Below are 23,488 nucleotides of genomic sequence, written 5' to 3'. Positions count from 1 at the left end.
TGGTCAGCTCCGCTGCTCAGCATCAGGCCAGAGGTGCTGTGCCAGAGACGGGCTGTCTGGACAGGCAGCTGGGGGCCCCAGGAGGATCAGGAGATGCTCAGGACAAGCCAGAGGCTGAGGGGCTGGTGATGTGGCAGCGACAAGAGGCGTGTGAGCAGTGGGGTGGCTGCAGAGAACCCAAGAGTTTGCCCAGAGGGGTTCTGCACTGAGCTGTGATGGCACCGAGATTTCAGCCCTGGCCACTCCACCTGCGCCCTACTCTCCGCTAGGAGCCCAGGGAAGATCTCTCTTGGTAGCACTAAGGGCTGCACCTGTGGGTTGGGCGTGCGTGCTCTGGGGCCACGTCCCCCTGCCCGTCGGTGCAGGTGGGTCAGGTGTGCTGACCCCAGAGGCAGTGCTTTCCTGGGGCTGGGAGGACCTCTGCCTGGAGCTGACCCCTCTCCCACGCTGGACAGCCGAGGCCAGGAGAGCAGAACAGAGTCGAGGAGGGGGGAGATGGGCACTCCCCAAGTGTAGTCGTGAGCCAGTACACTGCCATTTCATACAGGGGTTTCAGGTCTTGCAAGATCCATCCTGACAAATGGTCTCCTCTTTTTTGTCACAGGCCTGAGCAGCAGGTGCCTCCCTGGGAGACAATTGTCACAATTTTATACCATTTGGGAGAAATAGGTCCAGAAGAGTTTTCAAATAAGTACAAATTATCACCTAATAAACAGATGTGCCATGTATATATAAAGATCCCTACTAGGAGAACAAAATATTTTAGCCCGTGTTTTCTCTCCACAGATCTGGAAAATGTTAACAGTTCCACCTAATGCATGGATCCGTAAAGGCCCAAGGTGGGGAGCATTAGGACTGACCTTCCTGTGCCTGGCCGCCCAGCTGCCATCACCCCACCGATGAGGTGTGCCCCTTGCAATCGGTGAGCACTATCTGAGGGGTCCTAAGAAAGCCATGAGTGTCTCGTTTGACAAATGTTAAGTTTCTGACCAATCGTCTTGGAGGCTGGCAGAGTGCCCTTGCCTGTTTGGGATGGAACTCTGCCCCGACCCACATGGCGTGACTGGGATCCACATGCACACCACTCTGTGCTGGGTCAAATTCCACTGTAAGGAGTAGACTCTTCTCACTGTTGTATAATGATGCTGTGGTTTGCTCTTCATACATAACTCCTAAAGCTCCCTGCCCATCAGAATCAGTAGAATTCTGAAGCTTGAACCCAAAAGAGATGGAATATATCTTGCCACCTTTATTTATGCATTGGACCGTGTATGTACACACATGTATTTCATATCTTCTTAACCATTCACCCATTGATAGACACGTGGGGTGTTTCCACATAATGGCTATGTGCACGGTGCTGCACTGACCTGGGGGTGCTGACATCGCCTCAAGATCTGGCTTTCAATTCCTTTGGATAAATGCCCAGAAGTACAATTGCTGTATCATATGGTAGCTTTAATTTTAAATAAAATTTTAGCATTTCTGGCTCTGTGACCTGGCAGCCATGAGATGAAAAAGCAATTGATGTTCAGGTGATGCTGGTTTCATGGCTTAATCTATAAGCCATGTGGGGGCGATTCAGAAATATTTGCAACGCTGTGAGGTGAGTGGAGAGAGGGCCTGATGGTCAGCACGCAGTTTGGATTCCTCCTGTGTGGCCTTGGTTAAACGGCTATTCCTCTCTGAGTCTCAGATTCTTCATGCATACACTGAGGCCAATAGCACCTCCGTTGCTGTTGGTGTAACAGATGCTTCAATCATGTCAGTTTTCTGAGGCCATGTCACATTAGAACTGTGGGTCTCTTATACAGGGCTCTGGGCCACAGAAACTGAAGCCATCACTCACTGGGTTCACAGGTCTGAGCTTCCTCCTGGGCCGTGTGACATAGCCGGGCATGGCTGTAGGATCTCAGTCCTGCCCATAATACAACTATCCACATGCTGTTCCTCTGAGCACCCTGTCATCTGCACATTGATCAGTGAGCGCTAGGTCCTGGCCAGTGATATTGATGAAAAGGCTGTGGGCAGGGCCTGGCCAACACTGGCCATCGATGGGCCTCTTCCAGTGGGGACAGCGGCACAGGGCTGGTGGGAGCCCTGGAGGGCCCTCAGCTGTTTAGGGCCAGCATCCCTGGTGGTGCTGATGTCACAGTACCAAATCTTCCCAATGTGGCATCTCTCAGGATGAGCAATCTCGTTGCTGCTCTCACACAGTCCATCCTCATTAACTGTGGTGCAATAGCCCACCTGCTGATGTTTATTTGTTCCCCATCTCAGGGCTTCCATGACCATGTGCAGACATGCCTGCAGCAGCAAAGAATTCCAGTTCCTGACACACACACGTCCAGAGAAGGAGGAACAAGGCACACCCAGCCTTCTCATGTCAGCTCTCACCCTGCAGGTGGCCTTTGCATGATCATTTTGTGCTTTTTGTTGGTGATTTTGCTGTTTACAGTGCTTCCCAAGTGTTGTGAAGTGCTACGTCCCTAAGCACAAGAAGGTTGCAGCTGAACCTCACAACAAAGTACATGTGTTAGAGGAGCTTCCCTCAGGCGTGAGTTTAATATTGATGAGTCAGTGGTATAATGAACGAGGTGCCTAAACAGAAACACACATAAAACAAGGTTGTGTATTGAGTGTTGCTGAGTGCATCTGGGGAGGTCTCTCCCGGCACACTAGGAGAAACCTGGATTGGGGAGGGTTCTTGACTCTGAATGAGAAAGAATTCTCGAGCAGGTCAGGCGAGTGCAGGTAAGGAAGGAATTCATTAGAGTGAGAGCAGCAGGGAATGGGGCTGCCTTGCAGGCAGCAGAGAACAGGAATGGGAAGAGGGAAAGAGGGAGAGTTCTTGGCCCTGGGCAGATTGATTCCCTTGCAGACTCCTGAAGCCAGGGTCACCTGGTGTCCCGTGTCTGCTTGGATCTGCACAGCATGGGGACTGAACCCCTACCACCCCAGGATTTGGGGAGCTGTGGGGCATGGGATGGAATGAAATTATGTTCTGAGAATGTTCCAAAGAAGGGAGATTTTCAGGCAGGCTACTAACAGCAGGTCTCACAGCCGCAGCTCTGCCCAGGTCCCCCAGGCCACGGAACCATGCAGGCCCAAATCAGAGCTCTCAGTAGCTCCTCCCCACTTATCAGGAGTAAAGCAGAGACAGAGTGAAGACTTGGAAATAAAATGACATGGCAAAGAGACCAACCACAGTAATTTGAGCAGTGAGAAAGATTTATTTAAAAGTATGCACTTAAAGAAAGAAAAATACAGACACCCTCAGAGAGGGGAGGTGCACTGAAAGGTCAGGGATTCTCTTTGAAGGCTCTCAGGAATGGGCAAAGGCTGGAGTGGGGGTTGTTGGGCATGGGCTTGACTGTGGTCTCACCATGTCTGTCTCCAGTGACTCCTCCACAGTCAGTCCTCTGGGTAATTCTGTAGGAGAAACTTCACACAAGGGATTTATTGATCTTGTTCTTCTCCAAGAAAGTGGTGACCCCCAAGCAGTGGGGACATATCAGTTAAGACTGCCTGCCCTGCCTTAGGATTGGGCGGGTTATTGTCTAATTATCAAAGAATATGTTAGGAGTCTTACGTCTCAACTCTATAAAAATAGAATCTTAGCCTTACAGTGGGGTCCCTCCTGTTCTTACTGCACTGTTTATATCTCAGCATTTCATCATAGGCAGGAAAAGTTAATCATGATGCTTGTCCCATGTCCCTGCCCCACCTCAAGAGGCTGACAAAAATGTGGTCAGAAACCTAACCCTGTGTTTCCCCAGAGCGGACTCAGCACCCTCCACTTCCGGGTTCCTGGCGGCTTACAAAATGAGCTGCTGCTGGATTACGGCCCAGACCAGCATCAGCAATGAGGCCCTTGGCCAAAGCTGGCCCATCTTCTGCACAGCCACACGCATCATTTAAAACAGTCATACCTGGGGCTGACTTTGCACTACACTACCCCACCTGAGGAGTTGTGACAGAGACCATCTAGCTTTAGAGCCCAAATATTTAGTATCTGGTTCCATTCAGAAAGTCTGCTGACCAAACTTCTCCATCTTGAATGCAACCATACAATATGGCTGCCAGAGAATCCGGTACCTTTGTCTGCTGGCCGAGTCTGGGCCTGGGGCCCTGAGAAGGGCCCGCAGGGTGGTGTGGTGCAGGGGACTGGTGAGAGGGACCTCTGACCCTGGCTCTACTCCCACCTTGCTCCTGACCTTGTGACCCCTGATTTCAAATCTCAGCTCTTTTGTTCAGTGGCCTTGGGCTGGCTGTTCATACTTCCCATGTCTCAGTTCCCTCATTCAGTGTTAAAACCCAGATACATGATGGTGGCTTCTTCAGTTCCTGTTAGTATAATCCTGTCAAAAGAGGGAAATGGGGCTATTTTAATTGAACTGCTTACCGCTAGGATCCATGTGTTCACCCAAATGACTGATGCTGTGGGGGGTCCATCCAATATCTATTTCCTTTTCAACTGCAGTTGGCAGAATAATGACACCCTCCACTGCACCAAGATGTCCAAGAGCAAATTCCTGGAACCTGTGAATATGTCACCTTACTTGGCAGAGGGTAGTTTACGTTGCAGATGATGTGGGGCAGGGACATGAGGCAAACACATGGTTAACTTTTCCTGCCTATCACGAATAAAACTGGGAAATAAACTGTATAGCAAGAACAGGAAAGTTACCATCTTAAAGCTAAGATTCCACCTTAAAACCAGGAAGTTAGGAAGTAAGATTCCTCACATATTCTTTCGCAAACAGACAATAACTCAGCCACCCCTAGGGGCAGGGCAGGTGGACTTGATTAATATGTTCCCAGAGGAAAGCTGCTCTCTTGGGGAGGACTAGTCAGGAAATTTCTTGTGTTGTTAATTTTGCAGAATTACTTAGAGGACTGGTAACACAAGAGAAGAGACTTAATGTCTCTCACCAGAGATAAGCATTTTGAGACCACTTTACATGTTTACAGCCCCTGACCTTCTGAAAAATCCTTAAAAGAGGGAAGGAACCCCCCAGCCTTTTAGCACCCCTAGTTTCTGAGGACACCCACATTTTTTCTCTCTTTAAATGCGTATCTTTAAATAAAGCTTTCTCATTGCTCAACGTACTGCATTTTGTCTTTTTGCTATTTCATTCTATTTCCAAGTCTCCATTTTACCCCTGATAAGCAGGGAGGGGCTGCAGAGAGCTCAGATTCAGGCCTGCAAACTCCCGTTGCCTGGATGACCTGGACAGAACTGCAGCTGCAGGAGCCCCCTGAAAATCTCCCTTCTTTGGGATGTTCTCAGAACATAATCTCCCTCCGTCCCAGGCCCCGTGGCTCCCCACACCCCACAGTGGTGGGGGCCAGTCCCCACGCAGTGCAGAGCCAAGCGGACACAGGACGCAGGTGACACAGGCCCATATCAAAATGTTTTTGTACTTTTTTTTCCCTAATGCTGTTTATCTAAAATGTGTGCTCTAACCTCTAGGAAACAATGAGCTGATAAACGAGGTGGCAATTCCATCACAGCGACATCGCAGGTCAGGAATCAGCAACCTTTACTCTCTCTGTGTGTGCTGAGCAGCAGCATCTGGGCAGGCTCTCCCCAAGCACCAGGTGAAACCTCAGCCCAGACCCGTGAGGGTCCTTGACTCTGAACAAGAAAGAATTCTCAAGCAGGTTGGGCAAGTGCAGGTAAGGAAGGAATTCATCTTTGTTAATGACTCGTGCCTGGGCCTCTCCTTGGTGTTGGTTTAATTCTCAGACACACCTGCCCTGGAACCCCATCAAGCCGAGTCACATCTGGCGCTCCTCATACTCAACTCCAAGCGAGCTCTGACTGAGCCTCAGAATCCTTCTCGACACAGTGCCCCACACAGCCGCCTGGCCTTTATCTCCATTCTCCGTTCTCTTTTGGCCTCTCGTTTCCCCTCCGCCCCCCCACTCACCTCCCTCTGTCTCACTCTCCCCCAGGCCCCATGCCCACACCTTCGGTTCCCTCTCCTGTCATTCCAGCTGCCCTTGTTGTCATTCCATATCTGCCTGCACCTGTGAGGAAAATAAAACTATGGGTCTTATGCTTCAAATTAATAGTTTCCTTCATTATAAAATTTAGTTTGGCTGGAGAGGGCACAGTGACACGGGCATGCTCATGTATTATTGGCACCACTCTAAATGGTTATGATTCTTTGAAAATAAATTTGACAATATGCTCTCAGGGCCTTACATCATTATCCTCTTAAACCCAGTAATTGAACTTTTGAAAATCTATCTCATAAAACTCACCCAAACTCAAGCACCCCCACCCACTACACCAGCCCATTCCCAGGCTTCTCTAGTTTCATGGAGAGCGTGGGAGTGATCAGGAAAGGATGGCTGTGAGCATCCACCCCCAGCAGCTGTGCCGGGATGAATGTGGGCACTGGGAGGACATCAGGAGGGTGGCTGTCCCCTTTCTCCTTCAGGATCACCTTTGCTCTCTGCTGGATTGTTGCTTCCCATTGGCACTGGTCAAAAATCGCTTCCCTTTTCTCCCACTTTTCCCTCTAGCAGCTGCCCGCATTTTGCTCTTGACATCATGTACGTCAGGCTCTTGTCCCCACCACTCCAGTGGGCCCTGGCCGAGGTCACAGGAGGCGGCCCCCCATCGACATGCCGAGGCACTCCTGCGTGTGCACTCACCTGGCCCTCCTGCAGCAGGTGCTTGCAGCTGCCCCCTTCCCTTTGCAAGGCCGACCCCTTGGACTTCGGGACGCATGACCAGCTATCATGACCAGCTTCCCTCCTGCCTCCACGATTTCCCTGAAGCCTCCTTTGTGGAATCCTTTTCTTGTCCTTGACTGCAAAGCCTTCGCATGCCTCCGGTTCCGTCCTCAACTTCTTCCCTTCTCCATCTATCCTGAACTCTCCTGGGTTTAAACATCCTATGACTGCTGTTGGTTCACAGTTTATAGCTCCAGCCCTGATCAATATCCTGAACTCAGGCTTTGACACCTGGCTAGCTGTACCACGATGGGCACCGGAGATGTGGGGGGTGCAGGTAGGGCTGAGCGTGCCAGGGCTGCCGTCCCCTGCTCTCCCTGTCATAGGAAATGGCAGCTTCCCCCTCCCCTGCCCGGGCTCAGGAACCCAGGGTGATGGCTCAGCAGTAGCGAGGGGCATGCTCTTGACACACACCCCAGGCCTGGCTACTTTGCCCAGGCCCACCGGCTCCCCTCTCTGGCCATGCGCCAACTCCAACCTGCACCACTACAGACCCCTCCCAACTGCTCGGCTGCTCCCCTTGCTCCGCCCCTTCCAGTGCAGCAGCCAGAGGAGTCAGCCAAAACCCAAGCCCCATCACAGCACTTCCCTGTCTAAGACCTCAGTGGTTTTCGTGTTACTTGGAGTGAAAGCAAGTTCTTACATTGCACTGCCACACCCCGTGGTATTCAGCCCCATGCCACCCACGTGACTTCCCCTTGCTGTACTCTACTCTGGCCAGGCCAGCCTCCCTGCTTGTTGGCCTCCCTGTGTCCTGCCTCCCTCCACACCAGCCTTCCTCCATGCTGGCATCCCTGCTTGTCCTCAAACCTGCCGGCTCCCACCTGACCCTCAGGACTCGGCCTCTGCTACTCCCCCTGCCTGATGTCCCACAGGGGCATGCTCTGCCTCCTGCCCCTCCCCCCTCAGGCATCCCTGAAACCCCGTCTTCTCAGGGGTGCCTCTCTGGACCGTGGGTCCGCTATCTCCCCTTTGCTTTCTCCTGACCACCTTCACCACACAGCACATGACCCGTTTGTTTGTTTCTCTTGCTGGTCATGTCCCCCACTAGGATGGGATATCTGCAGGGTGGACATTGTATGAAGCCGGCTCAGTGCTGGTCTCCAGAAGAGGCATCATATCATGGGTGCTCAGGGCGTTGGCTGGGTGGGTGGGGAACGCTCACAAAGGCCCTGGGGGTTAGAAGGCACCAAGGACTTTGTTCCCCATCACTTCCTCCTCAAGGTGCTTTTCCCGGAGGTGAGCTGTAGGGCTTGGCCTTCCCGATGCTCAGAGCTCATTGGCCTTGCTTGGGAGTGTCCGGAGCACCATGCCCACCCCAATTCCATAGTAGAAATAGCTCTCCTGGAGGTCGGGGGCTAAGCTGGGACTCTTGACAGTCAAGTTTACAAAATGAGAAAGGAAATACTCCCCCCAGACACAGCCTGGCCTGACTCCCAGTGCCGTTGGGGCTCAGAGCTCTAGGTGGTGACTGGCCTGGGCTGTCTGGTGCTTGGGGACAGAGCCCACCTGCCATGCTGCAGCGTGGGCCTGGCCTCTGTAGGGGAGTGCAGTGTGGTGTCGCATAAAGGCCCATTGTGCCTCCTCCACACTGTGTCTGACTGTGCTGGGCGAAGGGGCTTCTGCACTGGGTTCACATTTGTTTGTCCCTATCTGAGGCAAAGCTGGCTTTAGTCTTGATGGAATTTCTACAGTCAAAAGATGAACCGAGCCACAGGACCCTAAATCCCACACAATCAAGTCCCTTCATTTTACATACAAGGAAACAGGCCCAGCAAGGTGCCTGCAGGCTTGCCCAGGGTGATGAGGCTCGTGAAGATTTTAATGCCTGATGAGGAAATGTTCTCTGAGCTGTCGCTTGGCAGGTTGCCCTGGCCCTGTCCTTTAACTGCGTCTCTGACCTTCCCCCTGAGCTTTCTAGAAAGCCGGCAGAGGACACCGTAAGGTGGGTGTTTGTAGTTTGCTCCTGCCAAAGAAGCCATGATTGACTCCAGCCATTGGTACAGGCCTGGCTGCAGCCTCTTTGCCTCAGAGGAACTTGACAGTAACTGTGCCCATAATGGTGGGGGTGGTGGTGGTGGTGGCAAGGCCTTGCAGCTGAAATGGTAGCCCTTTTCTTAGCTGGAGAGCATGCCGACGTAGGGGCGCAAAGAACTGGCCACTCTCTGGGGACGCAGGACTGCGGTTCACAGTGTGCATCAAACCCATGGGCCTGCGCCCGCAGCTCTGCCGTCTGTGTACTCCTGTGAGCCTGAGCGGGTCGCTTCACCCCATTTCCAGCTTCCCCTCAGTATCCTCAAGCCCACCTCCGGACTCTTGTGCGGGTCTGACAAGGTAGTGCAGTTGTGCACTCAGGACATTACAATGCTGCCCTTAACAAATGGTAGCTATTTTTAGTTTGAGTATTCAGTCTTAGGAAGTCACATTGTTATTTGTGCTATTTGTCCCCACCATGACAAAGAATTGAAAGGCAGAAACACACTTGCAAAGCAGAGGGAAAAGTTTATTTGAATACACTGCAAGGGAGGAGCGGGCCAGAGTCAAGACAGATGAAGGCCCCCGCCCATTAGGTGGGAGGCCTTCATATTATATTCTGGCTGGGAGGCGCCTCTTTAACTGACAAGGTGGGGTTATTTGATTGACAGCCCACCTGTACAGCCATCCCTGTCAGTGTGCAGCCTTTCCAATGATGTGGCATGGTCTGGGCAGCTTAGTGCTGTTCAATTGTGCCCACGTTGGGATCAGGTTGGGACCGGCTTGGCCTGGTTCTGATAAGCAAGTAAGTTATCTCCCTGCAGAGCCTCTGTTGTCTTCTCATGGGACCCTCCACACTCCATGGGCAGAGTTTGGGCCGATTTTTCTTTGAATCTTATCATGCTTCCCTGGCTGCTCGTGTCTGTCTTTCTACCTGACGTTCCTAACCACTTAGCCTTCTCCCCATGCCTCTGTTTTCTCTTTCTATTAGGTCACCACTCATTGGGGTAGAACCCAGCTGTAACTTCAGGGCAGGGGGAGATCTTTCTCTCAGCCTGGGGCAAATTACCTTTGAAACCAAAATCAGTCAGAGGGAGAAATAAAGTGGGAGAAACCCAATTATTGCTTACAAGTGCCCGGTCGTCCACTTCCACTTGCCCATGTCTCTCACCACCCGGCTGCAAAAAGGGGCCCCACCCAACCTCTCTGGTCCAGATATACCCTCGTCCCCCTCCCCCTTGTAATCACATACTGATATGGAGAAGGACTACTTCTCTCCACCCTTGGAAACACCTATTGATATGGAGATGCAAGAGATTCTGGAAATACTGCCATTTTATCCACACTAGCTTAATCCAAAATGACCTCACTTTAACTCATTACATCTGCAAGGACCCTTTTTTCAAATAAAGTCCTATTATGAGGTTCAGGGAAGACATGAATTTTGGGGAGATACTCTCCTACCAGTATAGACCTGGTAAATACTTACCTTCTCAGGCTCAGGTCCTAGGTTCTGATCCCTAAGCTCTGCCTATCTGGTTCAACTGACTGACGTTTTTGCAATGAAAACTCCCCTGAGGTATTAATGAGTTTGGTGCTAAGAGTCGTTTGAAAATCACAAAACAGATAAAGAGATGGCAAAGTTATGCTTCACCCACATAAATAAGCTTTAAAAAAGTAAAGTGTTAACGTGGAAATAGGGTTATTTTTTTCTGGTGTAGTTGGGTGAAGGAACACTTTAGACACCCAGCAACAATATCTGTCTTTGGTAAAGTTGTGAGACTTGAATATCTGCAAGCCCTCAAATGCCTTCTCTCAGCCGTGCCCAGACAGATCATCTCTCTCCCTGGCTCATCATGGAGACGTGTCAGCCTGTACTGGCGGCGTTCCTGGGCCTTGGTCCCTTCAGGTTTCTCCCTGGGGGCAATCAAAGAGGACAATGTGTGTCCTAAGGCTTTAGAAGCATGTTCTCCTTGCCTACCCATTGTTGCCATGTGGGATATACCAGGTGGCATGCCACTTGACCCTTGATTGTGGGTGTGGAGTCTTTTTTGCCCGTAGGTAAACCCACAGGAATGGCCTCAGGCACATGGGCCCCAGTCCTCGCTCTGTGCCCTCCCGCTGGCATCACTGTCTTGGCTTCTCATGTTTGTCTTGTGACATCCGATTTGCCTCCTGGCAGCCGAAGGCTTGGTGCCTGGAGCCGGGAGCTCCCCTGTGCCGTCGCCTTCTAGGAGCTTGTGCTGTGTGATGACTCCTGGGTCAGTAGGCTTATTCTCTCCCCTTCTTTTCTTTCTTGATTCAGGAAGGCAGAACTATTCAAGTACTTTTCTGTGAAATCAGGAAAATATAGATTGCTTCTCAAGAGTGCTCTCTTTTAAAAGGAATGTAAGATGAAGACACACCAATCTGCAGGCTGTAAAAGGCATTGAGGATACATCTTTTCAATAAAAAGACTGTCTTTTTATTTGCTTTGATTAAAAACAGCAGAATCCTCTGCTGCCAAATAACTCACCTGGGTTCCATCTCATCCCTATAAATAAGCAGAACACGGGCACGCATCAAAATGAGTTTCATTCAGAACATCAAGGCAGAAGAACTGCAGCTAGGCTCCCTTCCAGTGCAGGTCAGCTGCGTGTCAAGATCACAGGCAGCCAGGTTCTTAATGACTTTGTTCTCAGCCATCTGGTCACGCCACCTCCTGGGACGGAGGCCGTCCTACTCTGTGACCATTGAGTTGCAGCCGTGCATGTGGGCTTGTCTGCAGCATGTCCAGCTTGCACTGTTGGCTGCTAACATGGCTCCCTGCCACTGTCATGTGGTCAGAGAGGGGGAGCACACCCCTTCACCAGTGTCTCTGTGGCGGGCGTGGTCAGGCACCCACAGGTCCATGTGGTGGAGCACTCAGGAGTGCGGGGCTGGAAAAAATAAAAGAAGGCAGAAGCAGAAGCAATCTGCCAGTTCCAGAAAGATGCTACTGATGGTGGTGGTGGTGACAGTGATGAGGACAAAGACAGTAGTGGTAATGGTGGTGATGCTTATCATTTATAGAACTTTTTCTGTTTCTGATGCTTACCTCAATTTAATATAATTTTAGCCTCAAGCCCTGGGATGTAGTTGCTATTATTAGCCTGGTTTGATAGATTTGGAAAGTTTCTTTAACAGAATCTTATTCTTCTTGTTTGGGATGATTCTTTCAGAGAAACCATAATGGACTCCTGGAAGGGCCTCCAAGGGTCTGGCCCCACATATGTGGTGCTGAAGCCACAATGCCGTGTCTGTCATGTGACCCCATGAGGGGCAGAGGTGGAAACTGAAGATAAAAATTTTTAAAGGAGGTGAGAAAATATGAAGAGGACTTAGTATACCAGCCTTCACCAGGGGTATCACTGTGCCTATTCCATCCAAAGTTAGACGGGCTTCTCAGGGTTAATGGAGAAGGTGTAGATGAGGCAGGAATATCCTCACTGGTCACATTCGCTGTTTGCTGAACTGGACAGACCAGAGAAAGAGGCACAAGCTCATGGCGATGATTCCCTAGAAGATACCAGCAGAGCCAGCTTCACACTCTTATTCTCAGAAGCCTGGGGTGTGAGATGCCTTAGGACCCCATATGTTATCTCTGCAGAGCTTCTCAATCACTCAAAATCTCAGAAGTGCCTAAGCTGGGACAACTTCTTAGCGAGAGTTCTCCTCACCTGATTCTTTATCAAATTTTTGTTTTTCTATGGTTCAACCACTCCCATCCCAATGGGAGCTCTGACTATACAACCATCTACATTTCATTTAAAATCTATGTGAATAAGGCCATAAAATTGTAGTTTCATGTTACTTTTAAGAATAACAAAATAGTGTATATTTTATCTTCCGGATCAACCATGTTAAATTGTCTGCTAAAACAACACAGTTTAATAGCTGCACAGAATCTTAATGGCAGGTGTTTTGATTTCAAATTCCATATTCTATTGTGTACTTCATGGGAGCCCATATATGTCACCATTGCAGTTCAACATGAGCCTTCTCTGGCAGAGGTCAAGGGAGAGTCCAACTTCATGAAGAACTAGGATCCTCTTACCAGGTCCTGGTTTCTGGGCCGCCAACAGACACACCTGCTATGTTAGCAGTGCTGGGCAGGTGCTCAGTGACCAACTTCCAGAAGACTTCTTCCTTCACAGTAGCTCTGCCTGTCTACTCCCAAAGAAAAGCAATATCTTTTTCTATGCCCAAAGCTCCATTTATTTATTCCACAAACTTTTGTGTCTTTCAGAGCACCAAGTACTGCTACCAGAAGCACAATCTATTTCAAATCAAACATATCAAAATCTAGTCAAATAGGTTGTTAGTATTTCCCAAGGAATTTATTTCCAACTTCAGCAATCAAACTTTAAAGCTCTTATTTGAAAGCATGCTTTTCCCCTTTTTTTGATAAAATGTAACACATATATATATAAAATGAACAAATCATAGCTGTGTGGACAGTGAATTACTATTAGCTGAATACCTGGCATTATCAGTCCTCAGGTCAAGATGCGGAACGTTGCCAGGAGCCCAGAAGTGCTGCTCACGCTGCCTCCCAGTCCCAGCCAACCGCCTGTGTTTGAATTCATGTAAGTGGGCTTATGCGGTATTGTTTGCCTGTTGAGTTGTCTGTGAGACTCAGCCATGGTGTCATATGTAGCTGTGGTTTGACCGTTTTGTTTCCTCTATGGTATTTCATTATGTTAGCATTTTACCATGTATTTACACATTCTGCTTTTGAAGGATATTATAATTTTTTCCAATTTGAGGTTATTATGAATAATGCTGCAACAAATATTTGCATACCTGTCTTTTGGCAGAGACTCAGGTGTATGGCTGTTGGGTGGGGGGCAGGCTTTTGCGTGTTCAGTAGGTAAGGCCAAGGCTAAGGCCAGATGATTTCCAAGCAGCTGCCGTTGGGCTTGTTACTGTCAGTATGTGAGTTCGTTCTTTTGAGGTGTGTCTCCCACTTGGACTTGACATCCATGTCTCCCTAGATGGATAATAAGGTTAAACACGTTTTCATCTGTTTATCAACCCTCTAGATATGCTCTTTCTTTAAGGGCCTTTTCTAGCCTCATCTGTTTTTTTCCCATATGGTTGTCTGTCTTGTTTTGTGGTGCTCTGCGGGTCTGAATTCAAGGCCTTTGGCAGTTTTATGTGATTTAAATGACATACACAATATGATGCAGTATAAGCTTATGTAATTATAAGCTTGCCTTATTATTCCCCTGGTGGTATCTTTTTTGATGAACACATTTTCTTAAGTTTAACACAGCTCTGTATTTATTTTTATCTTCTCCTAAGTCATGAAGATAATCTTCTATATTATTTTCTAGACTCTTTATGGTTTGTATTTTACAGGTGTATCTACAGACCACCTGGAACTGATGTCACCATACTGTATGAGGCAGTGGACAAGACATGCTTTTTGCCATATGGGTACCAAGGGGCCAGCACCATTTACTGAAAAGATGATCAGGTTCCCCTCGCTCTCAGTGCCACCTTGTTACATAGCAAGTGACCATTTTTAACTGCTACCACCCCACAGTTTTCCAAAGACATTATTCCATTTCTCAAAAATGTGCTGCTCCTTCTCTCAGTACCAAAATGTCTCAATGATGGTAACTTTATAGTAAGTCTTGATATCTGGAAGAGGTGTTTTTCTTCTTAAACCTTTTTTTATTGGACTGGTTTAGTATTTTTTAATTATTCCATTCCCCACCTCTAGTGGCTTCATAGTCACGTGCTCTTTTTAACCCCGGGGGTCACTCTAGAGAATGCTGCAGGCATCCTTGCCTGGAAAAGTCAGATACCCATGGCTGCTTTGCTTCTTTCCACCCAGCACATGAGGTTCAGGATGCCCTAGCGCTGCCCAGCTTCCCCCACCTTATGTCTTACTGTTGACCTTTATTTTAATTCTGTGTTACTGTCATTATTTTATATGAACAATTTCATTTAGGTTTATTCACACGTCTCAAGTTCACACTCTCTTTTCTTTCAGTTGTTACCTGGAATCCTTTTCTGCTTGAAGACTCTCTTGGGCACTTCCTTCATGCTGACAAAACCTGTCCATTTCTGCTTCAACATGTTTTCATTTCACTTTTGGTTTTAAGATATATTTTTCTAGAATTTGAATGAATTTAAATTCTTGTTTTATTGTTGTTTTTATTCCTAGGGTTTAGGATTTATTTTCCCCTGGATCCCACTCTTTCTATGGAACAGTTTACCTCTTATCGACCTCACTTTGAAAATCATTGTCTCTTTGCCCTGATTTCTCTTTTGCTTCATGTGTTCTTCTTGGCTGTGTGCAGGCGAGTTTTAATTTCTCCTGTTTGGGGTTTGTAGAGCTATTGAATATGGGGCTTCAGGTCTCATTGGTTTTGCAGAATCGTCATCATTCTTCTGCCTCTTTACTGGTCTCTTGAGATGCTGGGCCTTCAGCTCTAAGTCATGTAGCTCTTCTTACTATATTGCTGTGTCTCTTGTGTTCTTTCTGTAATTTTCATTATATGGTCTGGATCATCTATCTTTCAGTTAGTAATTTCATCTTCAGCTTTTTATAGTTTTTTGTTAAATCCATGGTATCATTGTAGGTTTTCAGTTCTAGTAGTTCCCCTTGGGCTCCTAAAATAGTTTCTAGCTGTCTACAAAAATTCAAAGTCTAGCCATCATGTTCTTAAGCATGTGAAGCCTTGTGATTTTCAAGCCCACGTCTGATAGCACTGTTGTCTGGATGCCTTATGGGTCAAGTGTCTCCCTTCATTTCAAACAGTGCTTTCTTATCCCCTCATGCGTGGCAATCTCTGGCTAGGGACAGGTGCTTTATCTTGAAGTCATAGAAATGATTTGAAGCTGTGGCTGGTGCTCCCCTCCCATGCAGAGAGTTTCCATCTACTTCTGGAAGGTAACTAGACTCAGGGAGGTAGAAAGCTGGGGGGACCTTGGCGCTCAGGGCCAGGCACAGCTCACTGTTTGGCTATCGTATTTTCTCTGAGGGTCAGTCTTCTTCTGGTTTACCCTTGCCCCTAAGTTTTAGCTCTTTGATGTCCCAGTGTGATGCCTAGGTGTTTAAAGAGCCCCCTCCATGCTTGCAGTGCCCAAATTCCAGTCTCTGTCCTGATCCCTGGGAGTCTGTCAAAGACGCTGCTCAACACCACGTGTTCCCTGGCTCAATTCAGTGCAAGGAGAGGCTTCTAGGCAAAATGTTCCCAAATGTCACACATGCCTGTTTTATTTTTCTCTCAAACCTGGATTCTGTGATTTAAAAAAAACAATGTTGTATTTATTAGTTCTCTGACATCTTTGACTATCAGCAGTATCTTCTCAGATGTGCTCATTGGGAGGCGTCAGTCTGGCATTTGTAGGGCTGGACCTCATCTGCAGAGCAACATGTTAACCGTCCATTAGATAAACTGGCTTTGCAAGGATTTTGCACTTAGTGCACCGGAAAGCAACTGAACCTACACGTATAGCTCAGGGCCTTCCTTGCCTTGTTCTCCACAGCAGGGCAGAAATTCTTGGCTCTAGAATGTTTGTGGCACTCGGACACCCTGCCAATGTGATTGTGTTTTCTGCCACCAACCACCTATAAAATCAGCATGGGGATGGTTTAGTCGCCCCCGTGGATGCTGGGCCGGGCCCCCCAGCTGCACCTCCCAGGTCCTCAGCAGCCCTAAAAACTGTAGTATCTCGGCTACCATCACCCCCGCCCTCCTCCTTGAAGCTCACATGTTTAATTGCTCACCTGTCACCACCACCCTCATCTGAGTCTGCCTTCGGTGCCATGCACATAGCAGATAATGGTGTGAGGCCCTTTGTGTTCACTTTTACAGCAGCCATCTGTGAGCATGTCCCCAGCACAGCCTCTTAGACAGCTCAGTTATGCCCCTCCTTCTTGTGCTTCAGGCTTCATGTGTGTATGATAACTTTACAGACTAGGAAACAGGCTCCAAGAGATTAAGTCGATTGACCGAGATTTCTCAGGGAGCCTGTAAAGGCGCCAGGGGACCTCAGGTCGGGCTGGCTCTGAGTCTTGCACTACACTGCTCCATTATAGCATCTTGTACAAGCAGAGTCACCCCAATTTCTGGAAAGGACAACTTAGGGTCAGAGACAAATTCATTCCCAGGGATGAAGAAAGTCTAACCCATTATTTTATAGATTTTATTTTGTAGGACTTTTTGTGTGTCAAGTTGGTTAGGCCGTGATACTCAATTTTTGGTTTAAATGTCCCTGTGAAGGTACTTTTTTAGAAGTGCTTAGCATTTAAATCAGTAGACTTTGATTAAAGCAGATTACTGTTCCCCTGTGTGGGTGGGCCTCATCCAATCAGGTGAAGGCCTTAAGAGGGAAGACTGAACTTCATTAAGAAGGAATTCTGCCTGCACACAACTTTCAGATTTGAGCTACAACATCAGCTTTTCCCTGGGGGTTTGGCCTGCCAGCCAGATCCACACACTCATGAACCCTCACAATCTCATGAACCAATTCCATACAATAAGACCCCTCATCTCTCTATGCACCTACATACCTATATCTACATCTATATCATCTATCTATCTACCTACCCACACACATTTTTCTGGAAAATACTGATTAATGTAGTATATATATATTAGATTTATAAATAGATTATTGAGTTAATCCAAATCTTTGTAGGCATACTCACATTTAATAGAGATTATATTCTAGGGAAAAGTTCCATGAGCAGAATACCATTTTTACCTAGAAACAGTGTTTTAACAGCCTTATTGAGCACTAGAATGTTTTTTCAGAAGACCAATGCCCAATATTATTTCTAAGGGGAAAAAATACTCTCTGGATAATGTGCAAGTACACGTATACAGTATAATGGCTTTCTGAAGCAATAGGGAAAACATTTGTACAGTCATGGAATCATGAAGACTCTGAGACAAGGCAGATTCTGGCACCATACCGCTGATACATAAGAAAATGGAGAACGCGTTCGGACATAGGACTTACCCAGTGCCTCTTGAAGACACTTGATGGAATTCTCAATGTGGACGGTGGGCTGTGAGCATGAGTTTGGAGGTCTCCTTCCTCAGGGGCACCTGTCCAGGGCTTCAGAGCTACCACAGAGCGAGGTCTTGGGAGGCCGTGGAGGTCCCAGGCCCTTCAAGAAGCACAGATGGACCAAGCAATAGACTGTGGACTCTCCCTGCCATAGGCTGGAAGGAAGGCCAGGGGTTAGTTGACTGGACTAATTTGGGTCACAGCACTGTGAGTTGAGGGTGTATCATTAAAAGACATTTAAAGTTCTAGCCCTTAACTCTAAAGACTTAATAATTGGGGAAAAAGCACAATTTATTATTTATTCCATTATTTTCTATTAATTTTGACACACTAAATTTTGATATCTTTAGGTGAATTATAAGTATGTGAACACTCACCCTTGAATAAAAATTCCACTAGAATTCTGAACTTAAGGAATTCTAAGTAGCAGAGGAAAGGCCCCTGTCTAGGGAGGAAAGCTAATCATTATTGCATGCCTCTTCTGGGCCAGGTACTCTATATTGATGATTGCATATAGTTTTCATAAAAACCCAAAGAAGTTTATTATTATGCCTGCTAAGAATCGTGAAAATGAAGCTCAAATAGTTTAAGGAATTTACCTGGGTTCAAAGGGCTAGAGGAAGCAACTTGTTTCCACTGAATTTTAGGCATGGCAGGAAAAGGCTATTCTGCCATATTTTATCTGTCACTCGGGTTGGCAAACTTACTCTCTGAAGGGCCAGATAGTATATAGTTTAGGCTTTGTGGCCCATCTAGTCTCGGCCACAACCACTTACAGTGACATTGTGGTGGGAAAACAGCAAGAGACAACATATAAATGCATGGGACTGGCTTCATCTTGATGAAATTTTGTTTATAAAAACTGGAGGTGAATGGATTTGGCTTATGGGCTGTGGTTTGCTGGCCCTGGCCTCTTGCCTTGTCCTGAAGGATGGTCCGTGCTAGCCAGCGAGCTGTCATCCCGTTACTGTGCGCACACGTCCAGCACCCGTGAAGGCCGGATGGGCTCCAGCTTGTGGGTGACGGCTTTCCTCAGGGTCTCACCAATACTGGGCTTGGTGAACAGGAGGCTTTGATTCACTTAAGCCTCCCACTGACCAACAGACTTCCCTGGGGTGGAGATATTTTTCCACCTTTCATTTGACTTCTAGAACATGAAGTAACCACAGTAGGGTTCCAAGTGTCTTTATTTTCAAGGGTGTTTGTCTACTGGATGCTCAGCATGAGCTCTCTGGCTGAATTACCCCTTGGGGCTGCAGAAGGCGGGTGCTGAGTGCCTTCTCGTTCTGACAGCCACTGCAGCTGTGGTCACGCCACCCGGAGATGCCTGCCTCTGAGTTACAGAAGTGCAGCCAGCGAGACAGGCCGCCCAGGGGACATGCCGACGGGGACAGGGGGTGGTGGTGGGGCCCTGCGATGACCAATGACCAGACGGACAGGGTAAGGCACTTAAACCTCGTCAGCTCCTCTTAAAGTGTTCTTCAAGGTTGGGTGGAGAGGAGAAGGGCCTCACCAGGCTGTCACACTGTGATATGGCACCCCCGTTACGTGACTTGTGAACAACCATAATTAAGCCTGCTTGCCTGAGTTCAGCTGTTGGTGGTCTTTGTAGTCACCGAGGAAAGGTGTTATTTTACCCTCTGAGTGTGAGAAAAGCAGCAGGCATCCAGCTTTGCATCACAGTTGGCTCTGCTCTCCCCACCCTGCATCGGCAGTGGTCCTCCTCAGCAAGCCCAGATGGTTCTTGTGCATCCAGCTCACGCACCTGCGTGGTTCTCAGTGACAAAAGGAGGCTACGGTGGAAGTGCGGGCACTGGTGTGCAGCTCAGGGTAATTGCCTTTAAAGCAACCAGCATTCCTCCAGAGAGAATGCGTGCAACCCTAACTCCCACGGCGGGGACCCCCTTTCTGGCTGCCTTTGTGGTGGGATTTTGTCTGACTTTGCTCTCTGCAGCTGGAATTCTCTGATGTGAGGCAGGGACTTGTTTTCAATAGCAGAAGTGACCTCGACACATCTTTCCTATTCACAAGCCACCCTTTAAGAGGCTTTGAAAGCACATTGTAAATCATGGAGGAACCACCATCTTTCAAATGCCTCCATATTGAAGGATGAATCTGCCTGTTGTTAGAACATCAGACTTCTATTGAATGGCCCCATCAGAAAGAGAATAGTGAATCGTGTTGTGTGCTAACAAGAACTTCGGGGCTGCACACGACACAGGACTGAGCTCCCTGCTTGTGTCAGACAGGGACCCTGCAGAACTGAACTCAGATGGTTCAGAAGACCTTAAGTAAGTTCTGTTCTTAGAAGCATGGACCTGCTTAAAGGAAATATCAAAGGGAGATTGCTGAGACCCTCCTAGACCCTGAAGACCACAGCGGCAAAGTATCTCTCCGTGACCAGACTGTAGGCAGGGTTCTCTGAGCCCTCTTCCCATAGGGACCCTGACTTTTGGACACCCATGTCCATCTTTGCCCTTTGCATTGCCAGTTTTAGCAAAAGTCCCGCTAAGTTGGTTTAGCCAGAATCTCCTGCTCCCTATACCTGCTCACTGCTGATGTCTGATCAGGCTCCCCCCCCTCACCTGCACTGCCCTCGGTGGCCATGTTTCTCAGTCATGTCTGGTCACCCTGGTCCACCTGCAGTAAGAATCCTGGTAGGTTGGTTGAGCCAGAATCCCTCTTTGGCCATAAATCCCCCACTTTTCCTTGTCATATTCAGAGTTGAGCCCAATCTCTGTCCCCTACTGTGACCCCCCTGCTCCCATGATGGCAGTTCCCACATCCATTGCAAGAGCCCCCCTGAATTACGTCTGCCTCACCATCATCACCAAGCATCATGAATAATTATTTCTTTAATAAAAAAGAGGAAAAGGCTTTATCTGAGCTGTGTGGGAAGTGGAACTGTGAGGAGGGGACCTGTCACTTCCAGAAACCTGGTCAGGAGCACAGTGTCAGAGGCGGTCTGACCCTCCCTTTTCTGCCTCCAGGGTCCCGCGGGTGCTGTCCCCTGGCTGAACCCACGGGAAGCCTGTCTCCCAGGAAGCCCTCTTGGCAGAGTCCCTAGGGTCTCGTGGCAGGGAGCAAATGGGGTCAAGCAGCACAAGGCAGGCATACTGGGTTGAAATGGGCGACCTGGCACCGTCCTGCCTGTCCTCCGCATGCAGCCACTCACTCAGCCCCTTCGCAGCATGGGCGGGCGTAGTGTGGGCTGCCTGTGCCAGCTCCCGCATGGGGGGAATGTCCTCACGCTCAGCAGGAAAACATTGAGGGCACCTATGGCCACATATGCCATGTGACAGGGTTGTCAGAAACACGGTGCCCTGTTTGTCAGCCAGTTTAGAAGGACTGAGTCTGAGAGATGGAAGGAGGAGGGGCTGCGGAGGACAGGGCCTGGAGCGGCGTCGGACAGGAGCTGGCCCACAGTGGGCAGCGAGAGCTCCCTGAATGCATAAAGGAATGAACGAATGTCATTCAGGGCATAAATAAAGTTTCAGTTGAAGTTAAGGCACAAACTTGGAAAGTGACTCTTTTTACCTTAGTGAATAGCAGAGTCCAGGTGTGTGTCTGGAACCATGGATGGCGGGAGTCCCCCATCCATGCCCCATCCCCATGGAGAACCAGGCTGCTGGGCAGGAAGAGAGCACAGGGCCTGGCTGCAGGGTTGCGGGGCTGTATCACGGGCAGCTGCATGGCTGCAACAGAGAGAGCCGGAAGGTAGCTGCCATTTGGATTAGTCCACATCAGTCCTTTGATGTGACCTTCAGACCTGTGGCTACATAGCCCAGGGGCCCCAGAGGCCAGGAAGGGGCACTGGCCATGGTGGGGATTAACTTATGCTTTCCAGAATGGAAGCAGATGGGACGTGCAGTGTGTTCGTCTGGTACGTGCATCTGCATCTGTGTTCTCACTCATGGGGTGTTAGAGGTTGAATTGTGTCCCCCATACCCATATGAAATCCTAAACACCAGGACCTCAGGAGGTAACCTTATTTGGAGATGGGGTCCTCACAGAAGCAGTTGGTTAAGATGAGGTCGAAGGGAAGTAGGTGGGCCCTAATCCAACGTGGTTGTGTCCTTATAGCAAAGGGACATTTGGGTACAGGCATGCACACAGAGGGACACCATGTGAGCATGAAGGCAGAGTTCAGGGTGAAGGGTTGTCAAGCTGAGGACCACCAAAGATTGTCAGCAAACTCCCAGAACCGAACAGTCTCCTCCTAGCCTCCCAAGGAGCCAGCCCTGCCCTGCCCATACACTGTCCTTGGACCTCCAGCCTGCAGACTGTGAGACAATGAATTCCTCTTGCTTAAGCCCCCCCAGTTTGTGGTGCTTTGTCTGCAGCCCTGGCTGACTCATACAGTGGGTACCATGTGTTTACTATACACATCTTTGTGTGTGTTTATATATGTGCGTAAATGGTGAGTATGTCTTCTCAATGTACAAAGTCCTGCAATGCTCCTCCCTCCCCCAAAGTGCTGGGAGGACCCCCTCTGTCTCTATCCGGAGGCCCAGGAGCAGCTTGGGAATCTGAACAACCCCAGGCACACACCCACCCCTCACATCTCTGCCCTGTGTGCCTCCTCCCACCGGACCCGGAGTGAGAGCCCCAGAGAGACATGGTCGCACCCTCACAAGGCCAGCTCGTGGGCACAGACACTCTCCTGTCCTCTGTCCTGGAGGAACTCCTCTGACCCGGCTGCATCTGTGCAGAATTGAATGTTTGGTCCCAGACTTAGAAATAAATCCGGTTCCTCAGGAGGAAATAACAGGGCCCACGAGGGCTTTCTCTTAGGTGTGAAGGGCAGGAGGGTGTGTGTCACGAGCGCTCCCTCGCTGCATGCTCTCAGGCACACAGGGCCACATGTTTACCAAAAGAGCATGGCTGCCTTTGTGACGGGTGTCCTCACAGAAGCCCCCAGCTGCAGAGGGCGGCTCCCGGACCCCTTCCTGTGTGTTCCAGACCAGCATGGAGGCGGCCCCTGGGCGCCTGGCGAGAGATGGTGGTTTGGGACCTTATTCTATGAGTTGGTTTGTTTTTCCTTTCAGTTCCTTTAAAGCCTGATGCTGTTGTTTGAACATTTAAAACAAAACCCATTTTAGCATCTAAGACCATCTTCAGATGGAAATTGTTTTTTTTCTCTATGTTTGGATGGCTTTAAGCTGGTTGTGGAGATTTTTCACCCCTGCTCCAAACCAAAGAAGAAAGCAACCCCATCCGCTGTTAGAAACAAGATGACAGCCCCCAGATGGAGTCATTACTGTTAATCCAAGCCATGACAGACCTTAATTACAGTTTCTGCTCTCCCAGAAATGGAATCCTAAACCAGTCAGCCAGGAACCGCCAGATCGGCACTTGAGGGCTGATCCCCCGACGGACCCCTGCCACCCCACAGCGCAGTGACCTTGCAGTGCAACCTGCTTAACTGTCCCTGTCACTGCCTTGTTCAACTCCCTTCTGCCTATCAAAGTCTCTTATTTTTTACAGTGCTTAATAATGATGTAATTGATTAAACTCTCACAATTTTTAGGTCTCAGCTTATTTTTGAACAGCACCAAAGGCCAGGAACGCATCCACATACCAGAGAAACTGTCCGTAGCCTGACTGTCCGGACACACACGTGTCCTCCCAAAGAATGTCTTGGAGGAACAAGTTCCCCATCTGTGCAGTAACACTGATCCTATGAATCTGACTGGGATTGACAGGTAGT

The 23,488-nt window shown here is 48.9% G+C and overlaps 1 long non-coding RNA gene across 1 annotated transcript; it reads left to right on the top strand.

Moving 5' to 3' along the window:
• The first annotated feature begins 785 nt into the window (after window positions 1-785).
• LOC118971873 (uncharacterized) lies at window positions 786-13,323 on the top strand. Its single transcript, XR_005060586.2, has 5 exons — window positions 786-922; window positions 2,281-2,404; window positions 5,477-5,682; window positions 11,925-12,062; window positions 13,239-13,323. It is a non-coding gene; the product is annotated as an uncharacterized lncRNA (long non-coding RNA).
• Window positions 13,324-23,488: the final 10,165 nt, after the last annotated feature.

This window comes from Manis javanica, chromosome 1 (assembly GCF_040802235.1).
Source record: "Manis javanica isolate MJ-LG chromosome 1, MJ_LKY, whole genome shotgun sequence".
Classification (NCBI taxonomy): domain Eukaryota; kingdom Metazoa; phylum Chordata; class Mammalia; order Pholidota; family Manidae; genus Manis; species Manis javanica.
The sequence above is the reverse complement of the archived record's forward strand: the minus strand, read 5'-3'. Positions and strand labels throughout refer to the sequence as shown.